The sequence below is a fragment of the Pseudorca crassidens genome, chromosome 2 (assembly GCF_039906515.1).
Source record: "Pseudorca crassidens isolate mPseCra1 chromosome 2, mPseCra1.hap1, whole genome shotgun sequence".
NCBI classification, from domain to species: domain Eukaryota; kingdom Metazoa; phylum Chordata; class Mammalia; order Artiodactyla; family Delphinidae; genus Pseudorca; species Pseudorca crassidens.
Window position 1 is genome coordinate 49,806,463 of NC_090297.1, and position 15,974 is coordinate 49,822,436.

The 15,974-nt window shown below is 43.5% G+C and overlaps 1 long non-coding RNA gene across 1 annotated transcript; it reads right to left on the bottom strand.

Annotated features, from left to right (window-relative positions):
- Positions 1-225: 225 nt before the first annotated feature.
- Positions 226-15,058, bottom strand: LOC137218790 (uncharacterized). Its single transcript, XR_010940851.1, has 4 exons — positions 14,799-15,058; positions 8,840-8,930; positions 2,026-2,109; positions 226-763 (listed from the first exon to the last, which is right to left on the bottom strand). It is a non-coding gene; the product is annotated as an uncharacterized lncRNA (long non-coding RNA).
- Positions 15,059-15,974: the final 916 nt, after the last annotated feature.

A 15,974-nucleotide genomic window follows, 5' to 3' on the forward strand; every position in this document is an offset into this window, starting at 1 on the left:
CCCAGCAGGTTAGGGACTCACAGCATTCTGTCATGTAGAGTGGTGCTGGACACAGAATTGCTGGCTCCAGGTCCGTCACCCTCTCCCACATGGCTTCCAAAATGCACAAGAGCGGCTGGAGGGGCCATCGCTCAGTGCTTACTAGCCCTCCTCTGGCATATTTCCAGGCCCTTGACATCTTTTGCCTGGATTATTATTTTTTTAATTAATTAATGTTTTACAGAATTTTTTTCATTTTTTACAATTTTTATTTTATTTATTTATTTATTTATGGCTGCGTGGGGTCTTCGTTGCTGCGCGCGGGCTTTCTCTAGTTGCAGTGAGCAGGGACAACTCTTCGTTGTGGTGCGCGGACTTCTCATCACAGTGGCTTCTCTTGTGGTGGAGCACAGGCTCTAGGTGTGCAGGCTTCAGTAGTTGTGGCACACGGGCTCAGTAGCTGTGGCTTGTAGGCTCTGGAGCACAGGCTCAGTAGCTGGGCGCACAGGCTGAGTTGCTCCACAGCCTGTGGGATCTTCCCAGACCAGGGCTCGAACCCATGTCCCCTGAATTGGCAGGAGGGTTCCTAACCACTGCACCACCAGGGATGTCTGGCCTGGATTATCGTAATGGCCTGCAAACGACTTCTCTGCCTCCAGAGTGCCCATAAAATCCCTCTTCTGCCTCATCCAAGGGAACTTTTGTAAAGCAGAAGCCTGATCATGCCTCCAAAAACTCTTCAGAGTCTCTCCACCATCCAGAGCAGAGACCATGTCCTCAGCGCCTACAGATGGAGGTAGGAAATAAAAGTGCCAGGACCATGGGTAGGCAATGGGGAGCAGTGGGGATTATGGTGAACTGAAGCATAGCTGTCTAAAGGCATTCAAACTCAGAATTCTGTGAAATCCTCCATGGGCCAAGTACAGTTGTCCTGGCACTGAGTGTAGCCTTGGATTACCAGTGTGTGAGAGCTCACCTGGTGTACGAAGTCCAAGCTCCTTAGCCTGGCTTACAAGGATCAGCGTCCTCCTCCTTGCTCTGCCCTGACTTGAAATTCATACAACTGTCCAAATGTTCGCAGTTCCTCCACATGTGCTGGTCCTTAGCTCTATACTTTGATCAAGCCTAGAATGCTTTTCCCCTACTCTTCATGTGGCAAAATCCTGCTCATGGCTTAGAACTCAGTGCAAGCAACACCTCCTCCAGGAAGTCTTCTTTTCATTCACTCCTGGTTCTGCCAGATGGGTTATGCACCTTTTCCTGGTGCCCCAACGATATGTGGCTTTTTTCCATCGTTATACTCATCACATGGTACTATAATTATCTCTTTTGCATCTGCTTCTCCTGCTAAGGTGTAAACTCCTAAGATTAGGGACCAAGTGTTATTCACCTTTGTGCCTAATGAAAAGGAGCTGTTCACTCATTGTTTGATAAATGGATGATAGGAGGCAGGTGGTCTCCACAGTGGCGAGAAGTCTGAACAGTGGCACATTAGTGTACACTAATGTACACTAATGGGTACACATTAGTGTACCCATTAGCAACAGGCAGAAATTGGGAGAGGCACAGGACTGGTCATCCCTCTCTCCCTTCCCAGGATGAACATCACAGGAATGAATACAGAACAATGAAAGTAACAGAACTGAGGTGCAAGAATGCCCTTGACTTTATCTCTCAAACACTAAAGACTGTGTCGTCTTATTGCTGATTCAAATTCCCCAGAGAAAATCTGATTGTCCAGTTAAATCCCTTTAGGCCCCATGGGACAGCTGCCCACACCAGACTAGCCCAAGATTCTGGCCAGGCTGCATGTTGGCTGCCTATGGTCAGGGGTCCTTCTTTGGTCCAATTGGGGCAGGATCATATGCAAGAAAACATGGCACCTTCCATGGATAGAACCTCTCCGAAGGGACTTTGAGTGTGGCAGGTCAGTTCTCTAGCTTGGGTGGTACAGGGTTCAGGACTGAGACTAGGGTGAAGCAAATGAGTTACCTAGGGTGCAAAATTTCAGGAGGGGTCACAGGGTCATGTAGGTGTCTCACTCACCTCGCTCTAATCCTAGTCCTGGTGGGTCTGATTTTCTGCATGACTTCAGGAATTCCCTGTCTCTCCGACCTTCAGTTTCTTCATCTATAAAATCAAGAGGTCAAACTATTTGGCCTGTTAGGTTCTTTTTGGTTTTAGGACTCCTTTATACTCCCCCGGCTTTGGGGACAGCTCACCTTCCTCCATCATATCCACTGGACTTTCCCCCTTTGTCTGAGGGACCTGATCATCTCTTGATTAGCTGTCCTGGCCAAGCCTGGCTTGATGTCCAAGGGCCCAGCTCACAAGCCACTTAGCAAAGGCAGTCATGAAAGAAAACATAACATCTGTTCTGGGCTTTCACAGAGGACATGCTTCACATTCTTCCCCTCAAAGCAAAATGGATCAGCCTTGACCTGGGGTCAACCAGGGAGAAGTAATCCTCAGGGGTGGGGTGCTATTCAGTGCTCAGATGAAGTCATTTACCACATGGTCATTGGTAGCCCTGAGGAATGAAAGGTATTTGCCTTTCCTATTAATCACTCAAAAAAGTTTGTGAACATCTTGGGTCAAATTGACAGTTTGCATCTTGCACACAAAGGGGCCTAAGGTTTGACTCCCACTTAGTAAAAGTCCATGTAGGTTTGTTCCTCTGAGGATAAGCCAGAGGACCACAGAGACAGGAAGGGGAGATAATGGGAAGGTGGGGAGAGGAGGCAAGAAGGTGTTATTCATCTAGTCCAATCTCAGATCCAATGCTTGAACCCAAACTAAGAGGGTTCCATCAGTCATCCTCCTCCAAAGACAGTTCATTTCACTGATGGATGGCAAATGTTATTAGAAATATCTTTTATAATGATGGGCCAAAATATATCTCTTTGACACATCCATATATTAGTCAGTACGGAATAGGAACAAGTCAATTTCTCACCCAAATATTTGCCCTTAAAGCATTTGAAGACACATCCTACTTGAATCTCCTATTCCCCATGCAAAAAAAAAAAACAAAAAAACTCCCTAGTTCTTTCAGTCTATCCTTATACAATATTTCCAGGCACCCATCCCCTCTGGCTCATCCTGACCCCCCTCTTCTGGGATCATAGTGTATTGGTGACCTTCACACAGTGTGGGGTCAGACCACACATGGTTGTGCAAGAGTGCAGAGCAGATCAATCATCTCAACACACAGATGCCACTGGGTGATGACAGAGCCAGGAAAGAGCCCAGTTCTGTTGATTCCCAAGTACCTGGGGCAGATGGAGAGATACCAGTAAACCAGCGAGGGAGGGGACTAGCCTTTGCAACACGCAAATAGTTGCATGGAATTTATCATGTGGGTACCATCCCTGGGGGCTCCCGTGGACCACACATCTGCACAAAGCCAGCATGCCCATAGATACAGAATCCAGATCTGAGCAACCAGATGTGCTATCAGCCAATCAAACAGGTAACAATTCCATGGCTAATGTTAAAAAGCCGATAACACAGTGTAAAGGGAAGGCCTGGATGAAGACTCACACCTCCTTGATTTATATCCATGTTGCCTAAACTTTCTTCCTTTCCTTGATTACTAACAACCATGGAGATGCTCGGTTCCCTTTATACTACATTTCCAAGAAGCTCATACAATGTGTCAGCTCAGTTTCCCTGGCTTCCCTTATTCCAAAATTCTGGAACAATTATTCCCTCATTTCATATGATACCAGATTTTTCATTCTGCTTTTAATGATGCTGTGATTTCTTTAAGATATATATTAGTTCCATGAATATTGCACAGTATTACTATGGTAATGGAAAGGACACTATTCTTGACTTATCCCAGTGGTTTCAGCTGCTACATACAATGACACCTACCAAACTTTTATCCTGAACTATATCCTAAATCATGCACTACATCTTTCCAATCGTACCTCTCCCTTTGGGTTTCCCACAGGTACTTGAAATTCATCATCTCTCCTCCCCACCCAGACTCTGAATAATCTACCATGATTAATGGTCCTGTGATCACTGCCAATTGGAGCACTGTGCTGCTGAGAGAGGAAATTCACATTTCTTGAGCATCCACTGTAAACCTTAACAACTGTGAGGTACAAATATTATCCCTATTTTATAGAGAAGGAGGCTGAGGTACACTGTCTTCTGCTCCACGCTTGATCCTTTAACAAATGCAGTGGGCTCTGCTTTCAAAGTACATCCAGAATTCTAGTGCATCATACGCATTTGAAACATAACTATCTTGTTTCCAGCAACCATCATCTCCTGCTGTGGTTATTGCAATAGCCCCTAACTAGGTCTCTCTGCTTCCATGTTTGTTCCTCTAAAACTGAACTTTGTAAAGTCTCCAGAGAGAAGTCTTCAAGTGATTCAGATAAACTCCCTGCTAAATTTCCATCTCACTTAAAATGATGTTCTTCTCACTGTCCTAGAGGACCTATGTAATCTGTCTCCAGTTCCTCTTGGAACTCACCTCTAACTGTGATTTCTCCCTCTCCCTGTGCTCCATCACGTAGGCCTCCCGGAACTGCCACAAACACAAGACACTCTTGCCAGAGGGCACTTGTACTTGTTTTTCTCTCCATCTGGATACACCTCCCCCAGATAGCCACATGGTTTCTCCCTCATTTCCTTCAGCATCCTGCTTAAATAGGACTGTATTCCCTGACCACCCTATGCATAATCTTTACACTCTGCCTTCTCCTCTCCTCACATGCTCATTTTCTTTTTCTTCCTGACACATCTACAGCCAACATATATATTCAATTTTTATTTGTTTGTTGTCCAGCTCCTCTCACGAGAATATAAGCCTCATAAACTTTTATTCTTGTGACAAAATCTATTTTATCTTACATCAGGGGTCTCCAACCCCCGGGCCATGGACTGGTACTGGTCTGTGGGCTGTTAGGAACCGGACCACACAGCAGGAGGCAAGCGGCAAGCAAGCGAGCAAAGCTTCATCTGTATTTACAGCTGCTTCCCATCGCTCACATTACTGCCTGAGCTTCACTTCTTGTCAGATCAGCAGCGGCATTAGATTCCCATAGGAGCGAGAACCCTACTGTGAACTGCGCACGCGAGGGATCTAGGTTGCATGCTCCTTATGAGAATCTAATGCCTGATGATCTGAGGTGGAGCTGAGGCGATGATGCCAGTGCTGGGGAGCGGCTGTAAATACAGATTATCATCAGCAGAGAGGTTTGACTGCACAGAGACCATAATAAATCAACTGCTTGCAGACTCATATCAGAACCCTATCAGTGAGTGACAAGTGAAAACAAGCTCAGGGCTCCCATCGATTCTGCATTATGGTGAGTTGTGTAATTATTTCATTATATATTACAATGTAATAATAATAGAAATAAAGTGCACAATAAACGTAATGCACTTAAATCATCCTGAAACCATCCCCCTCCCTGCCCCAGTCCGTGGAAAAATTGTCTTCCATGAAACTGGTCCCTGGTGCCAAAAAGGTTGGGGACCACTATATTACATCTAGTAGGCACTCAGTAAATAGCCAGTGAAAGAATGACTAAGACGCAACTGGTAAAATAGGGAGGACCCGAGATGGTATGGGATTCAGAGACCGTCACCTACAAGAATTATTGGGAAGGAGGAAGAAATATGACCTGGAAGGATAGCACAAGGAAGGGAGTCATGAAGACTGACTTCAATTATTTGAAAGGCTGTCATGCAGAGTAGAAGATTTATTCTGAATTTTCCATAAGGTAAAACTAATACTACTGAGTAGCTCGCCAGGTGGACAAAAGGGGTGTGGCAGGTATTCAAGACAGAGAATTATTTGAGGACTGGGTTGATGCTCAGACATGGAAGGACATGGCTTGTTTGCTGAATACCAGTTAGTCATGTGTAGCTGGAGGGGAGGGGTGGTAGATGAGGCCACAGAGATAAACTGGGTGGGTTATGTAAATATGTCATGTCATGAGTTTTGACTTTTATTGTATTTATTTATTAATTTATGTAAACATCATATGCTCCCCATTTCATGAGCACACATTTTGTTCTAGGTTCTCTACTGGGTCATGGGCATGAAAAGAATGGAATATAAAATCTCTGTCTTTAAAGGACAGTAATGGACATTAATAAGTTCCTAATGGCCTCTGCACATAACAGGTGCTCAAAAAATACTGGATGCCTGAATGCAGGCTAAATTTTTCTAGTTAACACTTATAACAATCCTGTGAAGCAAGTGAAATTTTACCCATTTTATAGTTGAGGAAACAAAAATTTAGAGAAGTTTTCTGTCCCATCTCTATAGAGTTGGTTAAATTTTGAGCCATCATTTAAACCCAGCTCTGTCTGGCATCAGAGTATTTTCCTTTTTTGCATTATGTCCTCTTGTCACCTCAAAGGAGCTCAGACTCTCATAAATGCCTTCATAGACCAGGGAAGTACAAAGAGGAGGGATGGATCTACTATATACATCCAGGAGAGTTTTGAGGGGGACCCTGAAAAATGAGTGAGACTCTTTAATCTCCTTGCCCAAATAGTTACCAAGTACCTAGAATGTTCCCAGAACTGCCTTGCTACCAAACCCTGGGAAGCAAGGGTCACCAAGATTGAATGTTGCAGCCTTGGGTTGTACAGTCTGGGGTTAGAACACCAGCTTTCCCCTTGATTAGCTCTGTGATCCTGGGCTATCAATCTTGTTAACTCTCAGTTTCCTCATCCATAAAATGGGTATTAAAAATTGTACATCCTTCGACATCACTACAGATCCTATGGCTATTATAGGGAAATAAAGGAGTACTATGAACAACTCTATACCTACAAATTCGACAACCTAGATGAAATAAACCAATTCCATGAAAGACACAACTTGCCAAAACTCACACAAGAAGAAATAGATAACCCAAACAGGACAATGTCTATTAAAAAATTGATTCAATAATTAATAATCTTCCAAAACAGAAAGCACCAGGCCCAGATGGGTTCAGTGGTAAATTCTACCAAACATTTTAAAGAAATTTTACTAAATCTCTGCAATCTCTTTCAGAGGATAGAAGCCGAAGGCATACTTCCTAACTTACTCTATGAGGCTAGAATTACCCCAATATCAAAAACAGACAAAGACATTATGAGAAAAGAAACCTATGGACCAATATCTCTCATGAATATAGATGTAAAAAATCTTCAAAATATTAGCAAATTAAATCCAACAATATATAAAAAGAATTATGCACACAACCAAGTGGGATTTATCCCAGGTAAGTAAGGCTGGTTGAACATTAGAAAATCAATTCATGTAATCTGTTACATCAACAAGCTAAAAACAAAAAATCACTTGATCATATGATCGTATCAATAGATGTAGAAAAGGCATATGACAAAATCCAACAACATTCATGATAAAAACTCTTAGTGAACTATGAATAAAGGAGAACTTCCTCGACTTGATAAAGAATATCTACGAAAACCCCACTAATATCACACACGATGAGAAACTCAAAGCTTTCACACTAAGGTCAGGTACAAGACAAGGATGCCCCTCTCACAACTCCTTTTCAACATCATACTGGAAGTTCTAGCTAATGCACTAAGACCAGAAAGGAAAAGAAAATAACAGGTATGCAGACTGGGAAGGAAGAAATAAAACTGTGTTTGTCTTCAGATGACATGATCATCTAAGAAAATCTGAATTAGCAAAAATCTCCTGGAACTAATAAGTGATTATTACCAGGTTGAAGTATACAGGTCAATATATAAAGGTCAATTGCTTTCCCACAACCAGCAATGAACAAATGGAATTTGAAAGTAAAAATATAATACCATTTACATTAGCACCCCAAAAAATGAAATACTTACGTATGAATCTAACAAAATATGGATGAAATTTATGTGATTAAAACTACAGGTCTCTGATAAAAGATATTAAAGAAAAACCAAATATATGCATAGGAAGAATCAGTATTATCAAAATACTGATAAGTGTCAAGTTCTTCACAACTTGATCTGTAGATTCAATCTAATCCCAATCAAAATCCCAGCAAGTGATTTTGTGGATATTGTCAAACTATTTCTGAAGTTTATATGCAGAGACAAAAGGCCCCAAATAGCCAACACAATATGGAAGGAGAAGAGCTGGAGGACTAAAACTACCCAACTTCAAGACTTATTATATAAAGCTACAGTAATCAAGACAGTGTGGTACTGGTGAAAGAATAGACAGATCAGTGGACAGAGTAGAGAGCCCAGAAATAGACCCACATAAATATAGTCAACTGATCTTTGAAAAAAGAACAAAGGTGATACAATGAAGAAAATTTAGTCTTTTATACAAATGGTGCTGGACCAATTAGATGAACACATGCAAAAAAAAAAAAAAATGAACCTAGATGTAGACCTTATACCCTTCACAAAAATTAACTCAAAATGGATCACAGACCTATATTTAAAACTTAAAAGTATAAAACATAGAAGATGACATAGGAAAAAAACCTAGATGTGGGTATGATAATGCCTTTTTAGATATAACACCAAAGATATGAACCATGAAAGAAATAATCATTAAGCTGCACTTCATTAAAATTAAAAACTTCTGCTCTGTGAAAGACAATGTCAAGAAAAGGAGAAGATAAGCCATGACTAGGAGAAAATATTTGTAGAGGACACATCTGATAAAGGACTGTTATCCAAAATATATAAAGAAATCTTAAAATTCAATGACAAGAAAACAAACCTGATTAAAAAATTAGCTAAGAACTTAACAGATACCTCACCAAGGAAGACATATAGATGGCAAATAAGCATATGAAAAGATGCTTCACATCATATGTCAACAAGGAAATGCAAATTAAAGCAATGATATACCACTACATACCTATTAGAATGGCCCAAATCCTGAACACTGACAACACCAAGGGCTGATGAGGATGTGGAGCAACAGGAACTCTCATTCACTGCTGGTGAACCTGCAAAATAGTGCAGCCACTTTGGAAGACAGTTTAGCAGTTTCTTACAAAACTAAATACATTTAGCAATAACAGTCGTTGAAAACTTATGTCCAAACAAAAACCTGCACAAAGATGTTTATAGCAGCTTTATTTATAATTGCCAAAACTTGGAAGCAACCAAGGTGAATGGATAAATAAACTATGGTACATCTAGACAATGAAATATTATTCAGTGCTAAAAATAAATGAACCATCAAGCCATGAAAGGAAACTTAAATGCATAATACTAAGTGAAAGAAGCCAATCTGAAAAGGCTTATACTGTATGATTCCAAGTATACGACATTCTGGAAAAGGCAACACTATGGAGACAGTAAAAAGATCAGTGGTTGCCAGAAGTTGGGAGGGGCGGGGAGGATGAATAGGTAGAGCACAGAGGATTTTTAAGGCAGAAAAAGTACTATGTATAATGTTACAATGATGGATATATGTCATTACACATTTGTCCAAACCCATAGAATGTACAGTACCAAGGGTAAACTATGGATTTGGGGGTAATTATGAGGTGTCAATGTAGGTTCATCGACTAAAACAAACATACTGCTCTGGTGGAGGATGTTCATAATGGAGGAGTCTGTACATGTGTAGGGGCAGGGGGTTACGTAAGACATCTCAGTACCGTCCCTTAGTTCTGCCGTGAACCTTAAATTACTCTAAAAAAATAAAATCTTAATGAAAAAAATGTACCTCTCATAGGAGGTCATTAGGGAATTCAGTGACATAAATCATGTAGAATATTTAGCAAAATTCCTGGCACAAAATAAGTGATCAATGACTCTCAGCCTCGGGATAATGAAGGTAATGATGATGAGGATATTCTGGCTCCAGCTGACAAAGCCAAGGACACGTCTGGCTAATAACGTCAGCTTAGAGGCTTCTAATCAGAAAATATTCAGAAAAAAAGCTGGGACCCCATTCTTCACAGCCCCACAGTGAGAAGTGCTGCACCTTAGGTAGGGCAAGGAGGAAGATAAATTGCTATCCAGCCCATAGTGCTATAAAACCCAAGAAAGTTTTGTTTTTGTTCTGTTCTAAATCCTTTATAAATTAATTCTTTTAAGGAAATAGTATGACATTTGCCTGGGGTCTCATCAGAATGCCTATAAATGTATATATTCGAGAACGTTAATACAAAACACTTTTCAAAATTCCCTTTGCTTTGGGGATGCTGATCTGCATTTTGTGTAAGTCTCGGCTGTGCTCTAGGCGGCTGCTCTAATATTTCTGCTGAGACAGGCAGGGTCCACCCACCCAAATGCATTTCATCTAAGTGTGATTTGGTCTGGGACATCTCGGTAATCAGGGAAGGCAAAGCAGATTGAAAGCATGTGAGCAGCCAGTTTCCCAATGAGCTGAAACAGGCTCTGTTGATAGAAACCACTCCACACAGGGCACGGGTGGGACGTGGTGAGGGAGAGGGAGAGAGGGAAGCCCGGGGTCAGGTTGTGATGAGGAGGTAGGAGTCCGGTCAAGCCCGGGGTCTGTCTGGGATGCCAGCCATGAGAAAGCAAGCTTCACCACAGCTGTCTCAGCTATGGAGTAACCCCACATATTTATATTTCAAAACTCATTTCCTAGGGGGGATTTTTGGGAATTCACAACATGTTGTTAAGGTCAGAAAATCTTTGGGCCTTGGTATTCTTCTCCCAGGACTCTGTAATATTCAGTATGAGGAAAACCCAAGAAATGACCCACTCTAACTTGAGAATCTAATATGTGCTTTTCTTAATTTTTCTCTAATTATCACAGACGAGATTACTAAGGTTCAGAGAGGAGCAGTAATTAGTGTTTGAAGACCCGAATGTCCTAAAGGGCCCTGGGAATCTACTGGGGAGCAGAGAAGGAGGGAGATCTCCGTTTATGTCACCTTCTAAGCTGTGAGCAGGGCACTGGAAACGGAGACAGGAACATGGGCAGCCAGTGAGCAAGCCCTGTTCCAGATCATTCTGGCGAGTTCCGCTTCAGTTCAGAAGTCTGTTCCAGGTTCCCTCAGGGGTGATTTTGGAAGCCCCACAGGACTTCCCAACTGAGATAAGGAAGGAGAGGTCATCCCTATTCCCTTGAAAATGATTCCGCCAAGCCCATCACATCAACCTTCTGGACCAGTGAGCCAAAGAATAATAATACACATTCAGTCTTCTAGAGGGAAAGTGTCATCACTTATCCTCATTTTTATTGTACTGGAAGTAGGTTTGCCAGATAAAATATAGGATGCCCAGTTAAATTTGAATTTCAGATAAATAATGAAAAAGTTTTTGGTATAAGTATGTCCCAAATGTTGCATGGGATAGACTTATACTCAAAAAAAATATTTACTTTTTATTAGAAATTCGAATTTAACCAGGTATCCTGTATTTTTATTTGCTTAATCTGGCAACTCCTTCCACAAGTCACTAGATAACTTCTTACAAGTGTCCTCTTGCAGGGGGTGGGAGGTAGCAGGACATAGCACAACTTGCTATGGAGATGGGGATGATGATAAAATATGCCACTGAGGGGTAGTGAGCCTCCTGTCACTGAGGCTTCACTTGGTAGTTCCCATACCTTCCCTGTACCCTTAACCCCTCACTCTTCAGCTCCTGGGGAAAAGAGCATGGACCCTGAGCCAACTGCTTGGGTTTGAACCCTGGTTCCACAAATTGTTAACTGTATGACCTTATATTAAGTAATGTAACCTCTCTGTGTGTTTCTAGGTTTCTCATTTATGAAATGGAAACAATAATAGCAGTTCCCTTAAAAAGTTGTTTTGGGGGCTTCCCTGGTGGCACAGTGGTTGAGAGTCCGCCTGCTGATGCAGGGGACACGGGTTCGTGCCCCGGTCTGGGAAGATCCCACATGCCGCGGAGCGGCTGGGCCCGTGAGCCATGGCCACTGAGCCTGCGCATCCGGAGCCTGTGCTCCGCAACGGGAGAGGCCACAACAGTGAGAGGCCTGCGTACGGCAAAAAAAAAAAAAAGTTGTTTTGAAGCTTAAAAGTACTTAGATCAGTTCTTGGCCCATGGGAAGAAATAAATGTTAATCATTATCATTCTTCTTCTTATTATTCCTCGGTAACTGTATATAAAAGGAGTTGGGCTGGTGAACGTCCTGTTGTCACATCAAAGCTGGGGCAGAATTTTGGATCACAGAAGCCTTTGTAGAACCACTGTAGTTCAGAGAAGACAAAGGCTTTGTGGACATTTAGTGCCATCATCTTGTTTTGCAGGTGAGGAGAAAACTCAAGGCAGAGGGGACAAACGGCTGGCTCCAAGCTTCACAGGTGGTCGATGGTAAGGTCTTGGCTGAAAAGGCAGAATAGATCAAAAGAAAGTAAAGGAATTGAGCTAATGGTGGAGAGCCTTTTTGCTAGAATCATAGAATTACAGGGTCATAGAGCCACCACGAAAAGCCATGGCAAAATTTACACCCGGGTCAGCCCAAGGCGAGCCACTGACTCAAGAGTCCAGTGTTGATGATTCCTCTTCCAGTTTTGCCCTGATGTTTGCTACGTGTCTTTTGTAAAGTTCTCACCTTCTCTGGCCTTCGGTGTCCCATCTGTCCAACAGAGATAATCATCTTAGCTCTGTGTGCTTCCTAGAGCTATTGCAAAACCTTTGGAAGGAATGACACTCTGGCCACCTCCCAAACACTCACTAGCCCACTTTGCCCTTTTGGCCTCTCCCCAGCTCGTCAGAGTGCTGCCTTCCTTCACGTCCTTGGCTTCTGGCCCTCAAAGGCCTGGGGTATCTGGGCCTCAACTGACTGATGACCGGCAGATTCCAGTAGGTGGGGTAAGGGTGGAGACGGCTCCTTCTTGCTGGTTTACATTACCCATCAGCCTAGATTTAAGCCATGCAAACACAGCCTCTGAGCTCAGCTCTCAAGCAACACTTCTTGAATTGAGCAGTGACTTTGCTGAAAAGCAAGTCTGATCTTGACACTTACCAACCTAACACTTGTGTATAGGTGTTAAACTGGTCCCCGCCCACACTGCTGTTTATTACTTTTTACCCAGTTACCTCTGATCAAATCCATTCTTTAATAGCCGCTGAGAGGTCCTTCTAAACTAAAATGTAATGAAGACAAATATTTACTTAAAACCCATCATCCACTGCAGAGATTTCTTTTTTTAAGTTCATGGATAGGCTTCAGCAAATTTTTGAACACCCTGAAATGCACACCATATTCTGCTTGTGTGCACATTAACTTTGCAGATTCTCAGAGGGCTCTGTGACATCTCTCACGTTGCATTATGCACCCCTCCCCCCCCAAAAACGTTTTCAAACTTCTGCTCCACAGTATAAAGGCAAAACTCTTTAATGTGTAGGGCATGCAAAGCCCTTCATGATATACCAGCTTCATTTTGAAGTCTCTTGATCAATTGCCCAAACACATCATACTACTCCTCACCTCCTTGCTTTTGCTCAAGATCTGCCCTCTGACTTGAACATCTTCTCCTTCCTATCTCTCCTGCTGATCCCCCTCACCTGGTCGACTTCTACTTAACTATTATAACTCAATTCAAGAGTTTCCTCTTCCAGAAAGCTTCCTCTGACCCTCTCCATCACCCCACACTGGAGGAGAGGTCCCTCCCTGGACTGTCACAATGCAGATGCATCCACTTCTCTGGAATTGCACTATTCACACTGTGCTCCCATAAAATGAAAGGTCTTTGAGGATAAGACTGTGTTTCGCTCACCCTTTCCCTCCTCTCTTTCCCTAAAGCCGGTGGTCCTCTGGGACCAGCAGCAACTGCATCACCTGGGACCTTGCTAGAAATACAAATTCTCAGGCCCCACGCCAGACCTACTGAATCAGAAACTCTGGGAGTGGGGCTAGCAAGTTGTCTTTTAACAGGTCTTCCAGGGGATTCTGATGCCCACTCAAGTCTGAGAAACACTGACCTGGAGAGACTCTCCTATCTCTTGCCTGGTCTACTGGGACAAGCTCCTCACTGAGCTTCGTCATCTGTTACTTTCCAATCTATTCTCCACACTACAGCCAGATTACTTTGTTGTAACATGTAAGGGCCCGGCTCAAAAGCCTTAAGTGGCTTCCTTTTTCCCTTAGAATTAAAGTCAGATACCTCACCATGGCCTACAGGGTCCTCCATGATCTGGCCTTGCTTTTTTACTCCCGCCCACCCTGCATTCCCCCTCCATTAATTCTCTACCACCAGGCCCACTGGCTTGCTTTAACTTCTCAGACCAGCAGTCCCTTCCTGTCTCACCCTATATGCTGGGGCCAGGGAGAATAACACAGGTGAGTCACCTTCTCTGCCGTTGAGAAGGGGCAGTCCAGTAGGAGAGACAGATATGGACACAAATAAACATTTAGATTACAGGAAGCAGAGGAACAGAGTTAAGTACGTGGTACAGAAGCAGCCAAGATTAATTCCATTTGGGGACTCCTTTTCTGTGTCCATGTCTAAGTGTTTCTAAAGCTCTAAGGGGTAGGTTTTCCCGTTTGAACATTCCAGCCCTAGTCATTCCATTGCCCTGAACCTCAGTCCCCAAATCTGTACAATAGGGGCGTGGGAAGGGTCACATCAGGATGCACGAAGAGCCCACCTGAGCACAGGGCAGGCCAGGCCTGCAGTAGGGGCTCGGCAGTGTAATGGTTCTCCCTTATTTCTGGAGTAGAGTCAAGTTTATATTGTGGGGAGACCCGAGCCTCGGCGGAAAATTAAGTACATCCTGGGAAAAAAAAAAAAAAAATGAGTTAAGGAGCAAGCTTGAGGTTAGGCCTAAAGAGAAAGGAAATTTCCCCTCCACGTTGAGAAATGTCCCTCCTGTGGGTGTGGTAGCGAATGTGAAAGTGGAACCTCCCTCCTGGCCCCTGCACTTACCAGAAGGGGCAGCGAGGCTTGCGAAGGCCTTACAGAAAGAGCAGCAGCTGAACAGGAACTGGGGAGCCGGTTCTGGGAAGCTGGGGGCTTCTGGGGCAGGGCCCAGAGGCCCAGTGTTTACAAAGCCCAGAAGCACCTGCCCCCAGACTGTGTTAGACACAGAGCAGATCGCATGGAGCTCTTGGCACCATCCCCAGAGCTGGAACGTTGGAGAGAAAGCCAGGATCACTTCTCCAGGACTCAGAGCTCCCAGCTTTCCAGACAAACAGCCCAGCTATGGACACTGGGAGGAGGTGGGGGACATAGAACAGGTTGAGTGGGTTAGATATTCATGTATTCATTTATTTATTCATTCATTCACTCTGAATTTCTCCATCTTTAAAATGGGAAAAGGAATTCCTTTGCTCTCTACTTGGAATGCATATAGTGGGGAAGGGTGGAGGAAGGGTTGTTATAGAGATCCAATGAGAGAATAAATTCAGTCATCATTTCATGTACACTAAGTAAGCACTTGCTATAATAAAAATAATAATGGACACTTACGGAGTGCTACTTCAATCCTTACAACCACTCTCTGAGACAGCTGCTGTTATTTCCACTTACAGATGAGGAAACTGAGGCTCAGAGAGAGAAATGTGCCCAGATCACATGGCTAGTCAGTGGTGGAGCTGGGATGTGAACACGAGCAGACAGGTGACTGGTCCTGTGCTCAGAGCCACAAACAGGGCCTACATCTTATCTCCTGCACTAGAGTGGGGGATCTTCAAGGTCAGGAATGGTCATCTATTAACCTCTGAATCTGCAGTGCCTAGGCCACAGCCCAGGGTGTCGTAGCTGATCACAAAGTGTGGGTGGGCAGCTTGAATATCTATAAAACAAGGTGAAATGAAGCAATCTGGTAGGCAGACAGGGAAGCAAATGGCACTGTGATGTAACAGGTAGGTCCCTACAAAGGACTCCCTGGAGTTTGTGCTGGGTCAGTGTATACCAGTCAGGGTATCCATGGCCCATCAATTTATTTATATTTAGAGGAGGGCTTATCTGCAAGGATGTAGATGTAGAAGAATCGCAAGGGAGAGTATAGCAGCTTAGTGGCTGCTGAACTTTTCCCACAGGAGACGGAGAGTCCTGGAGAGTGGACCAACTTAGGAGAAGCAGCGAGGGACACGGCCAGCT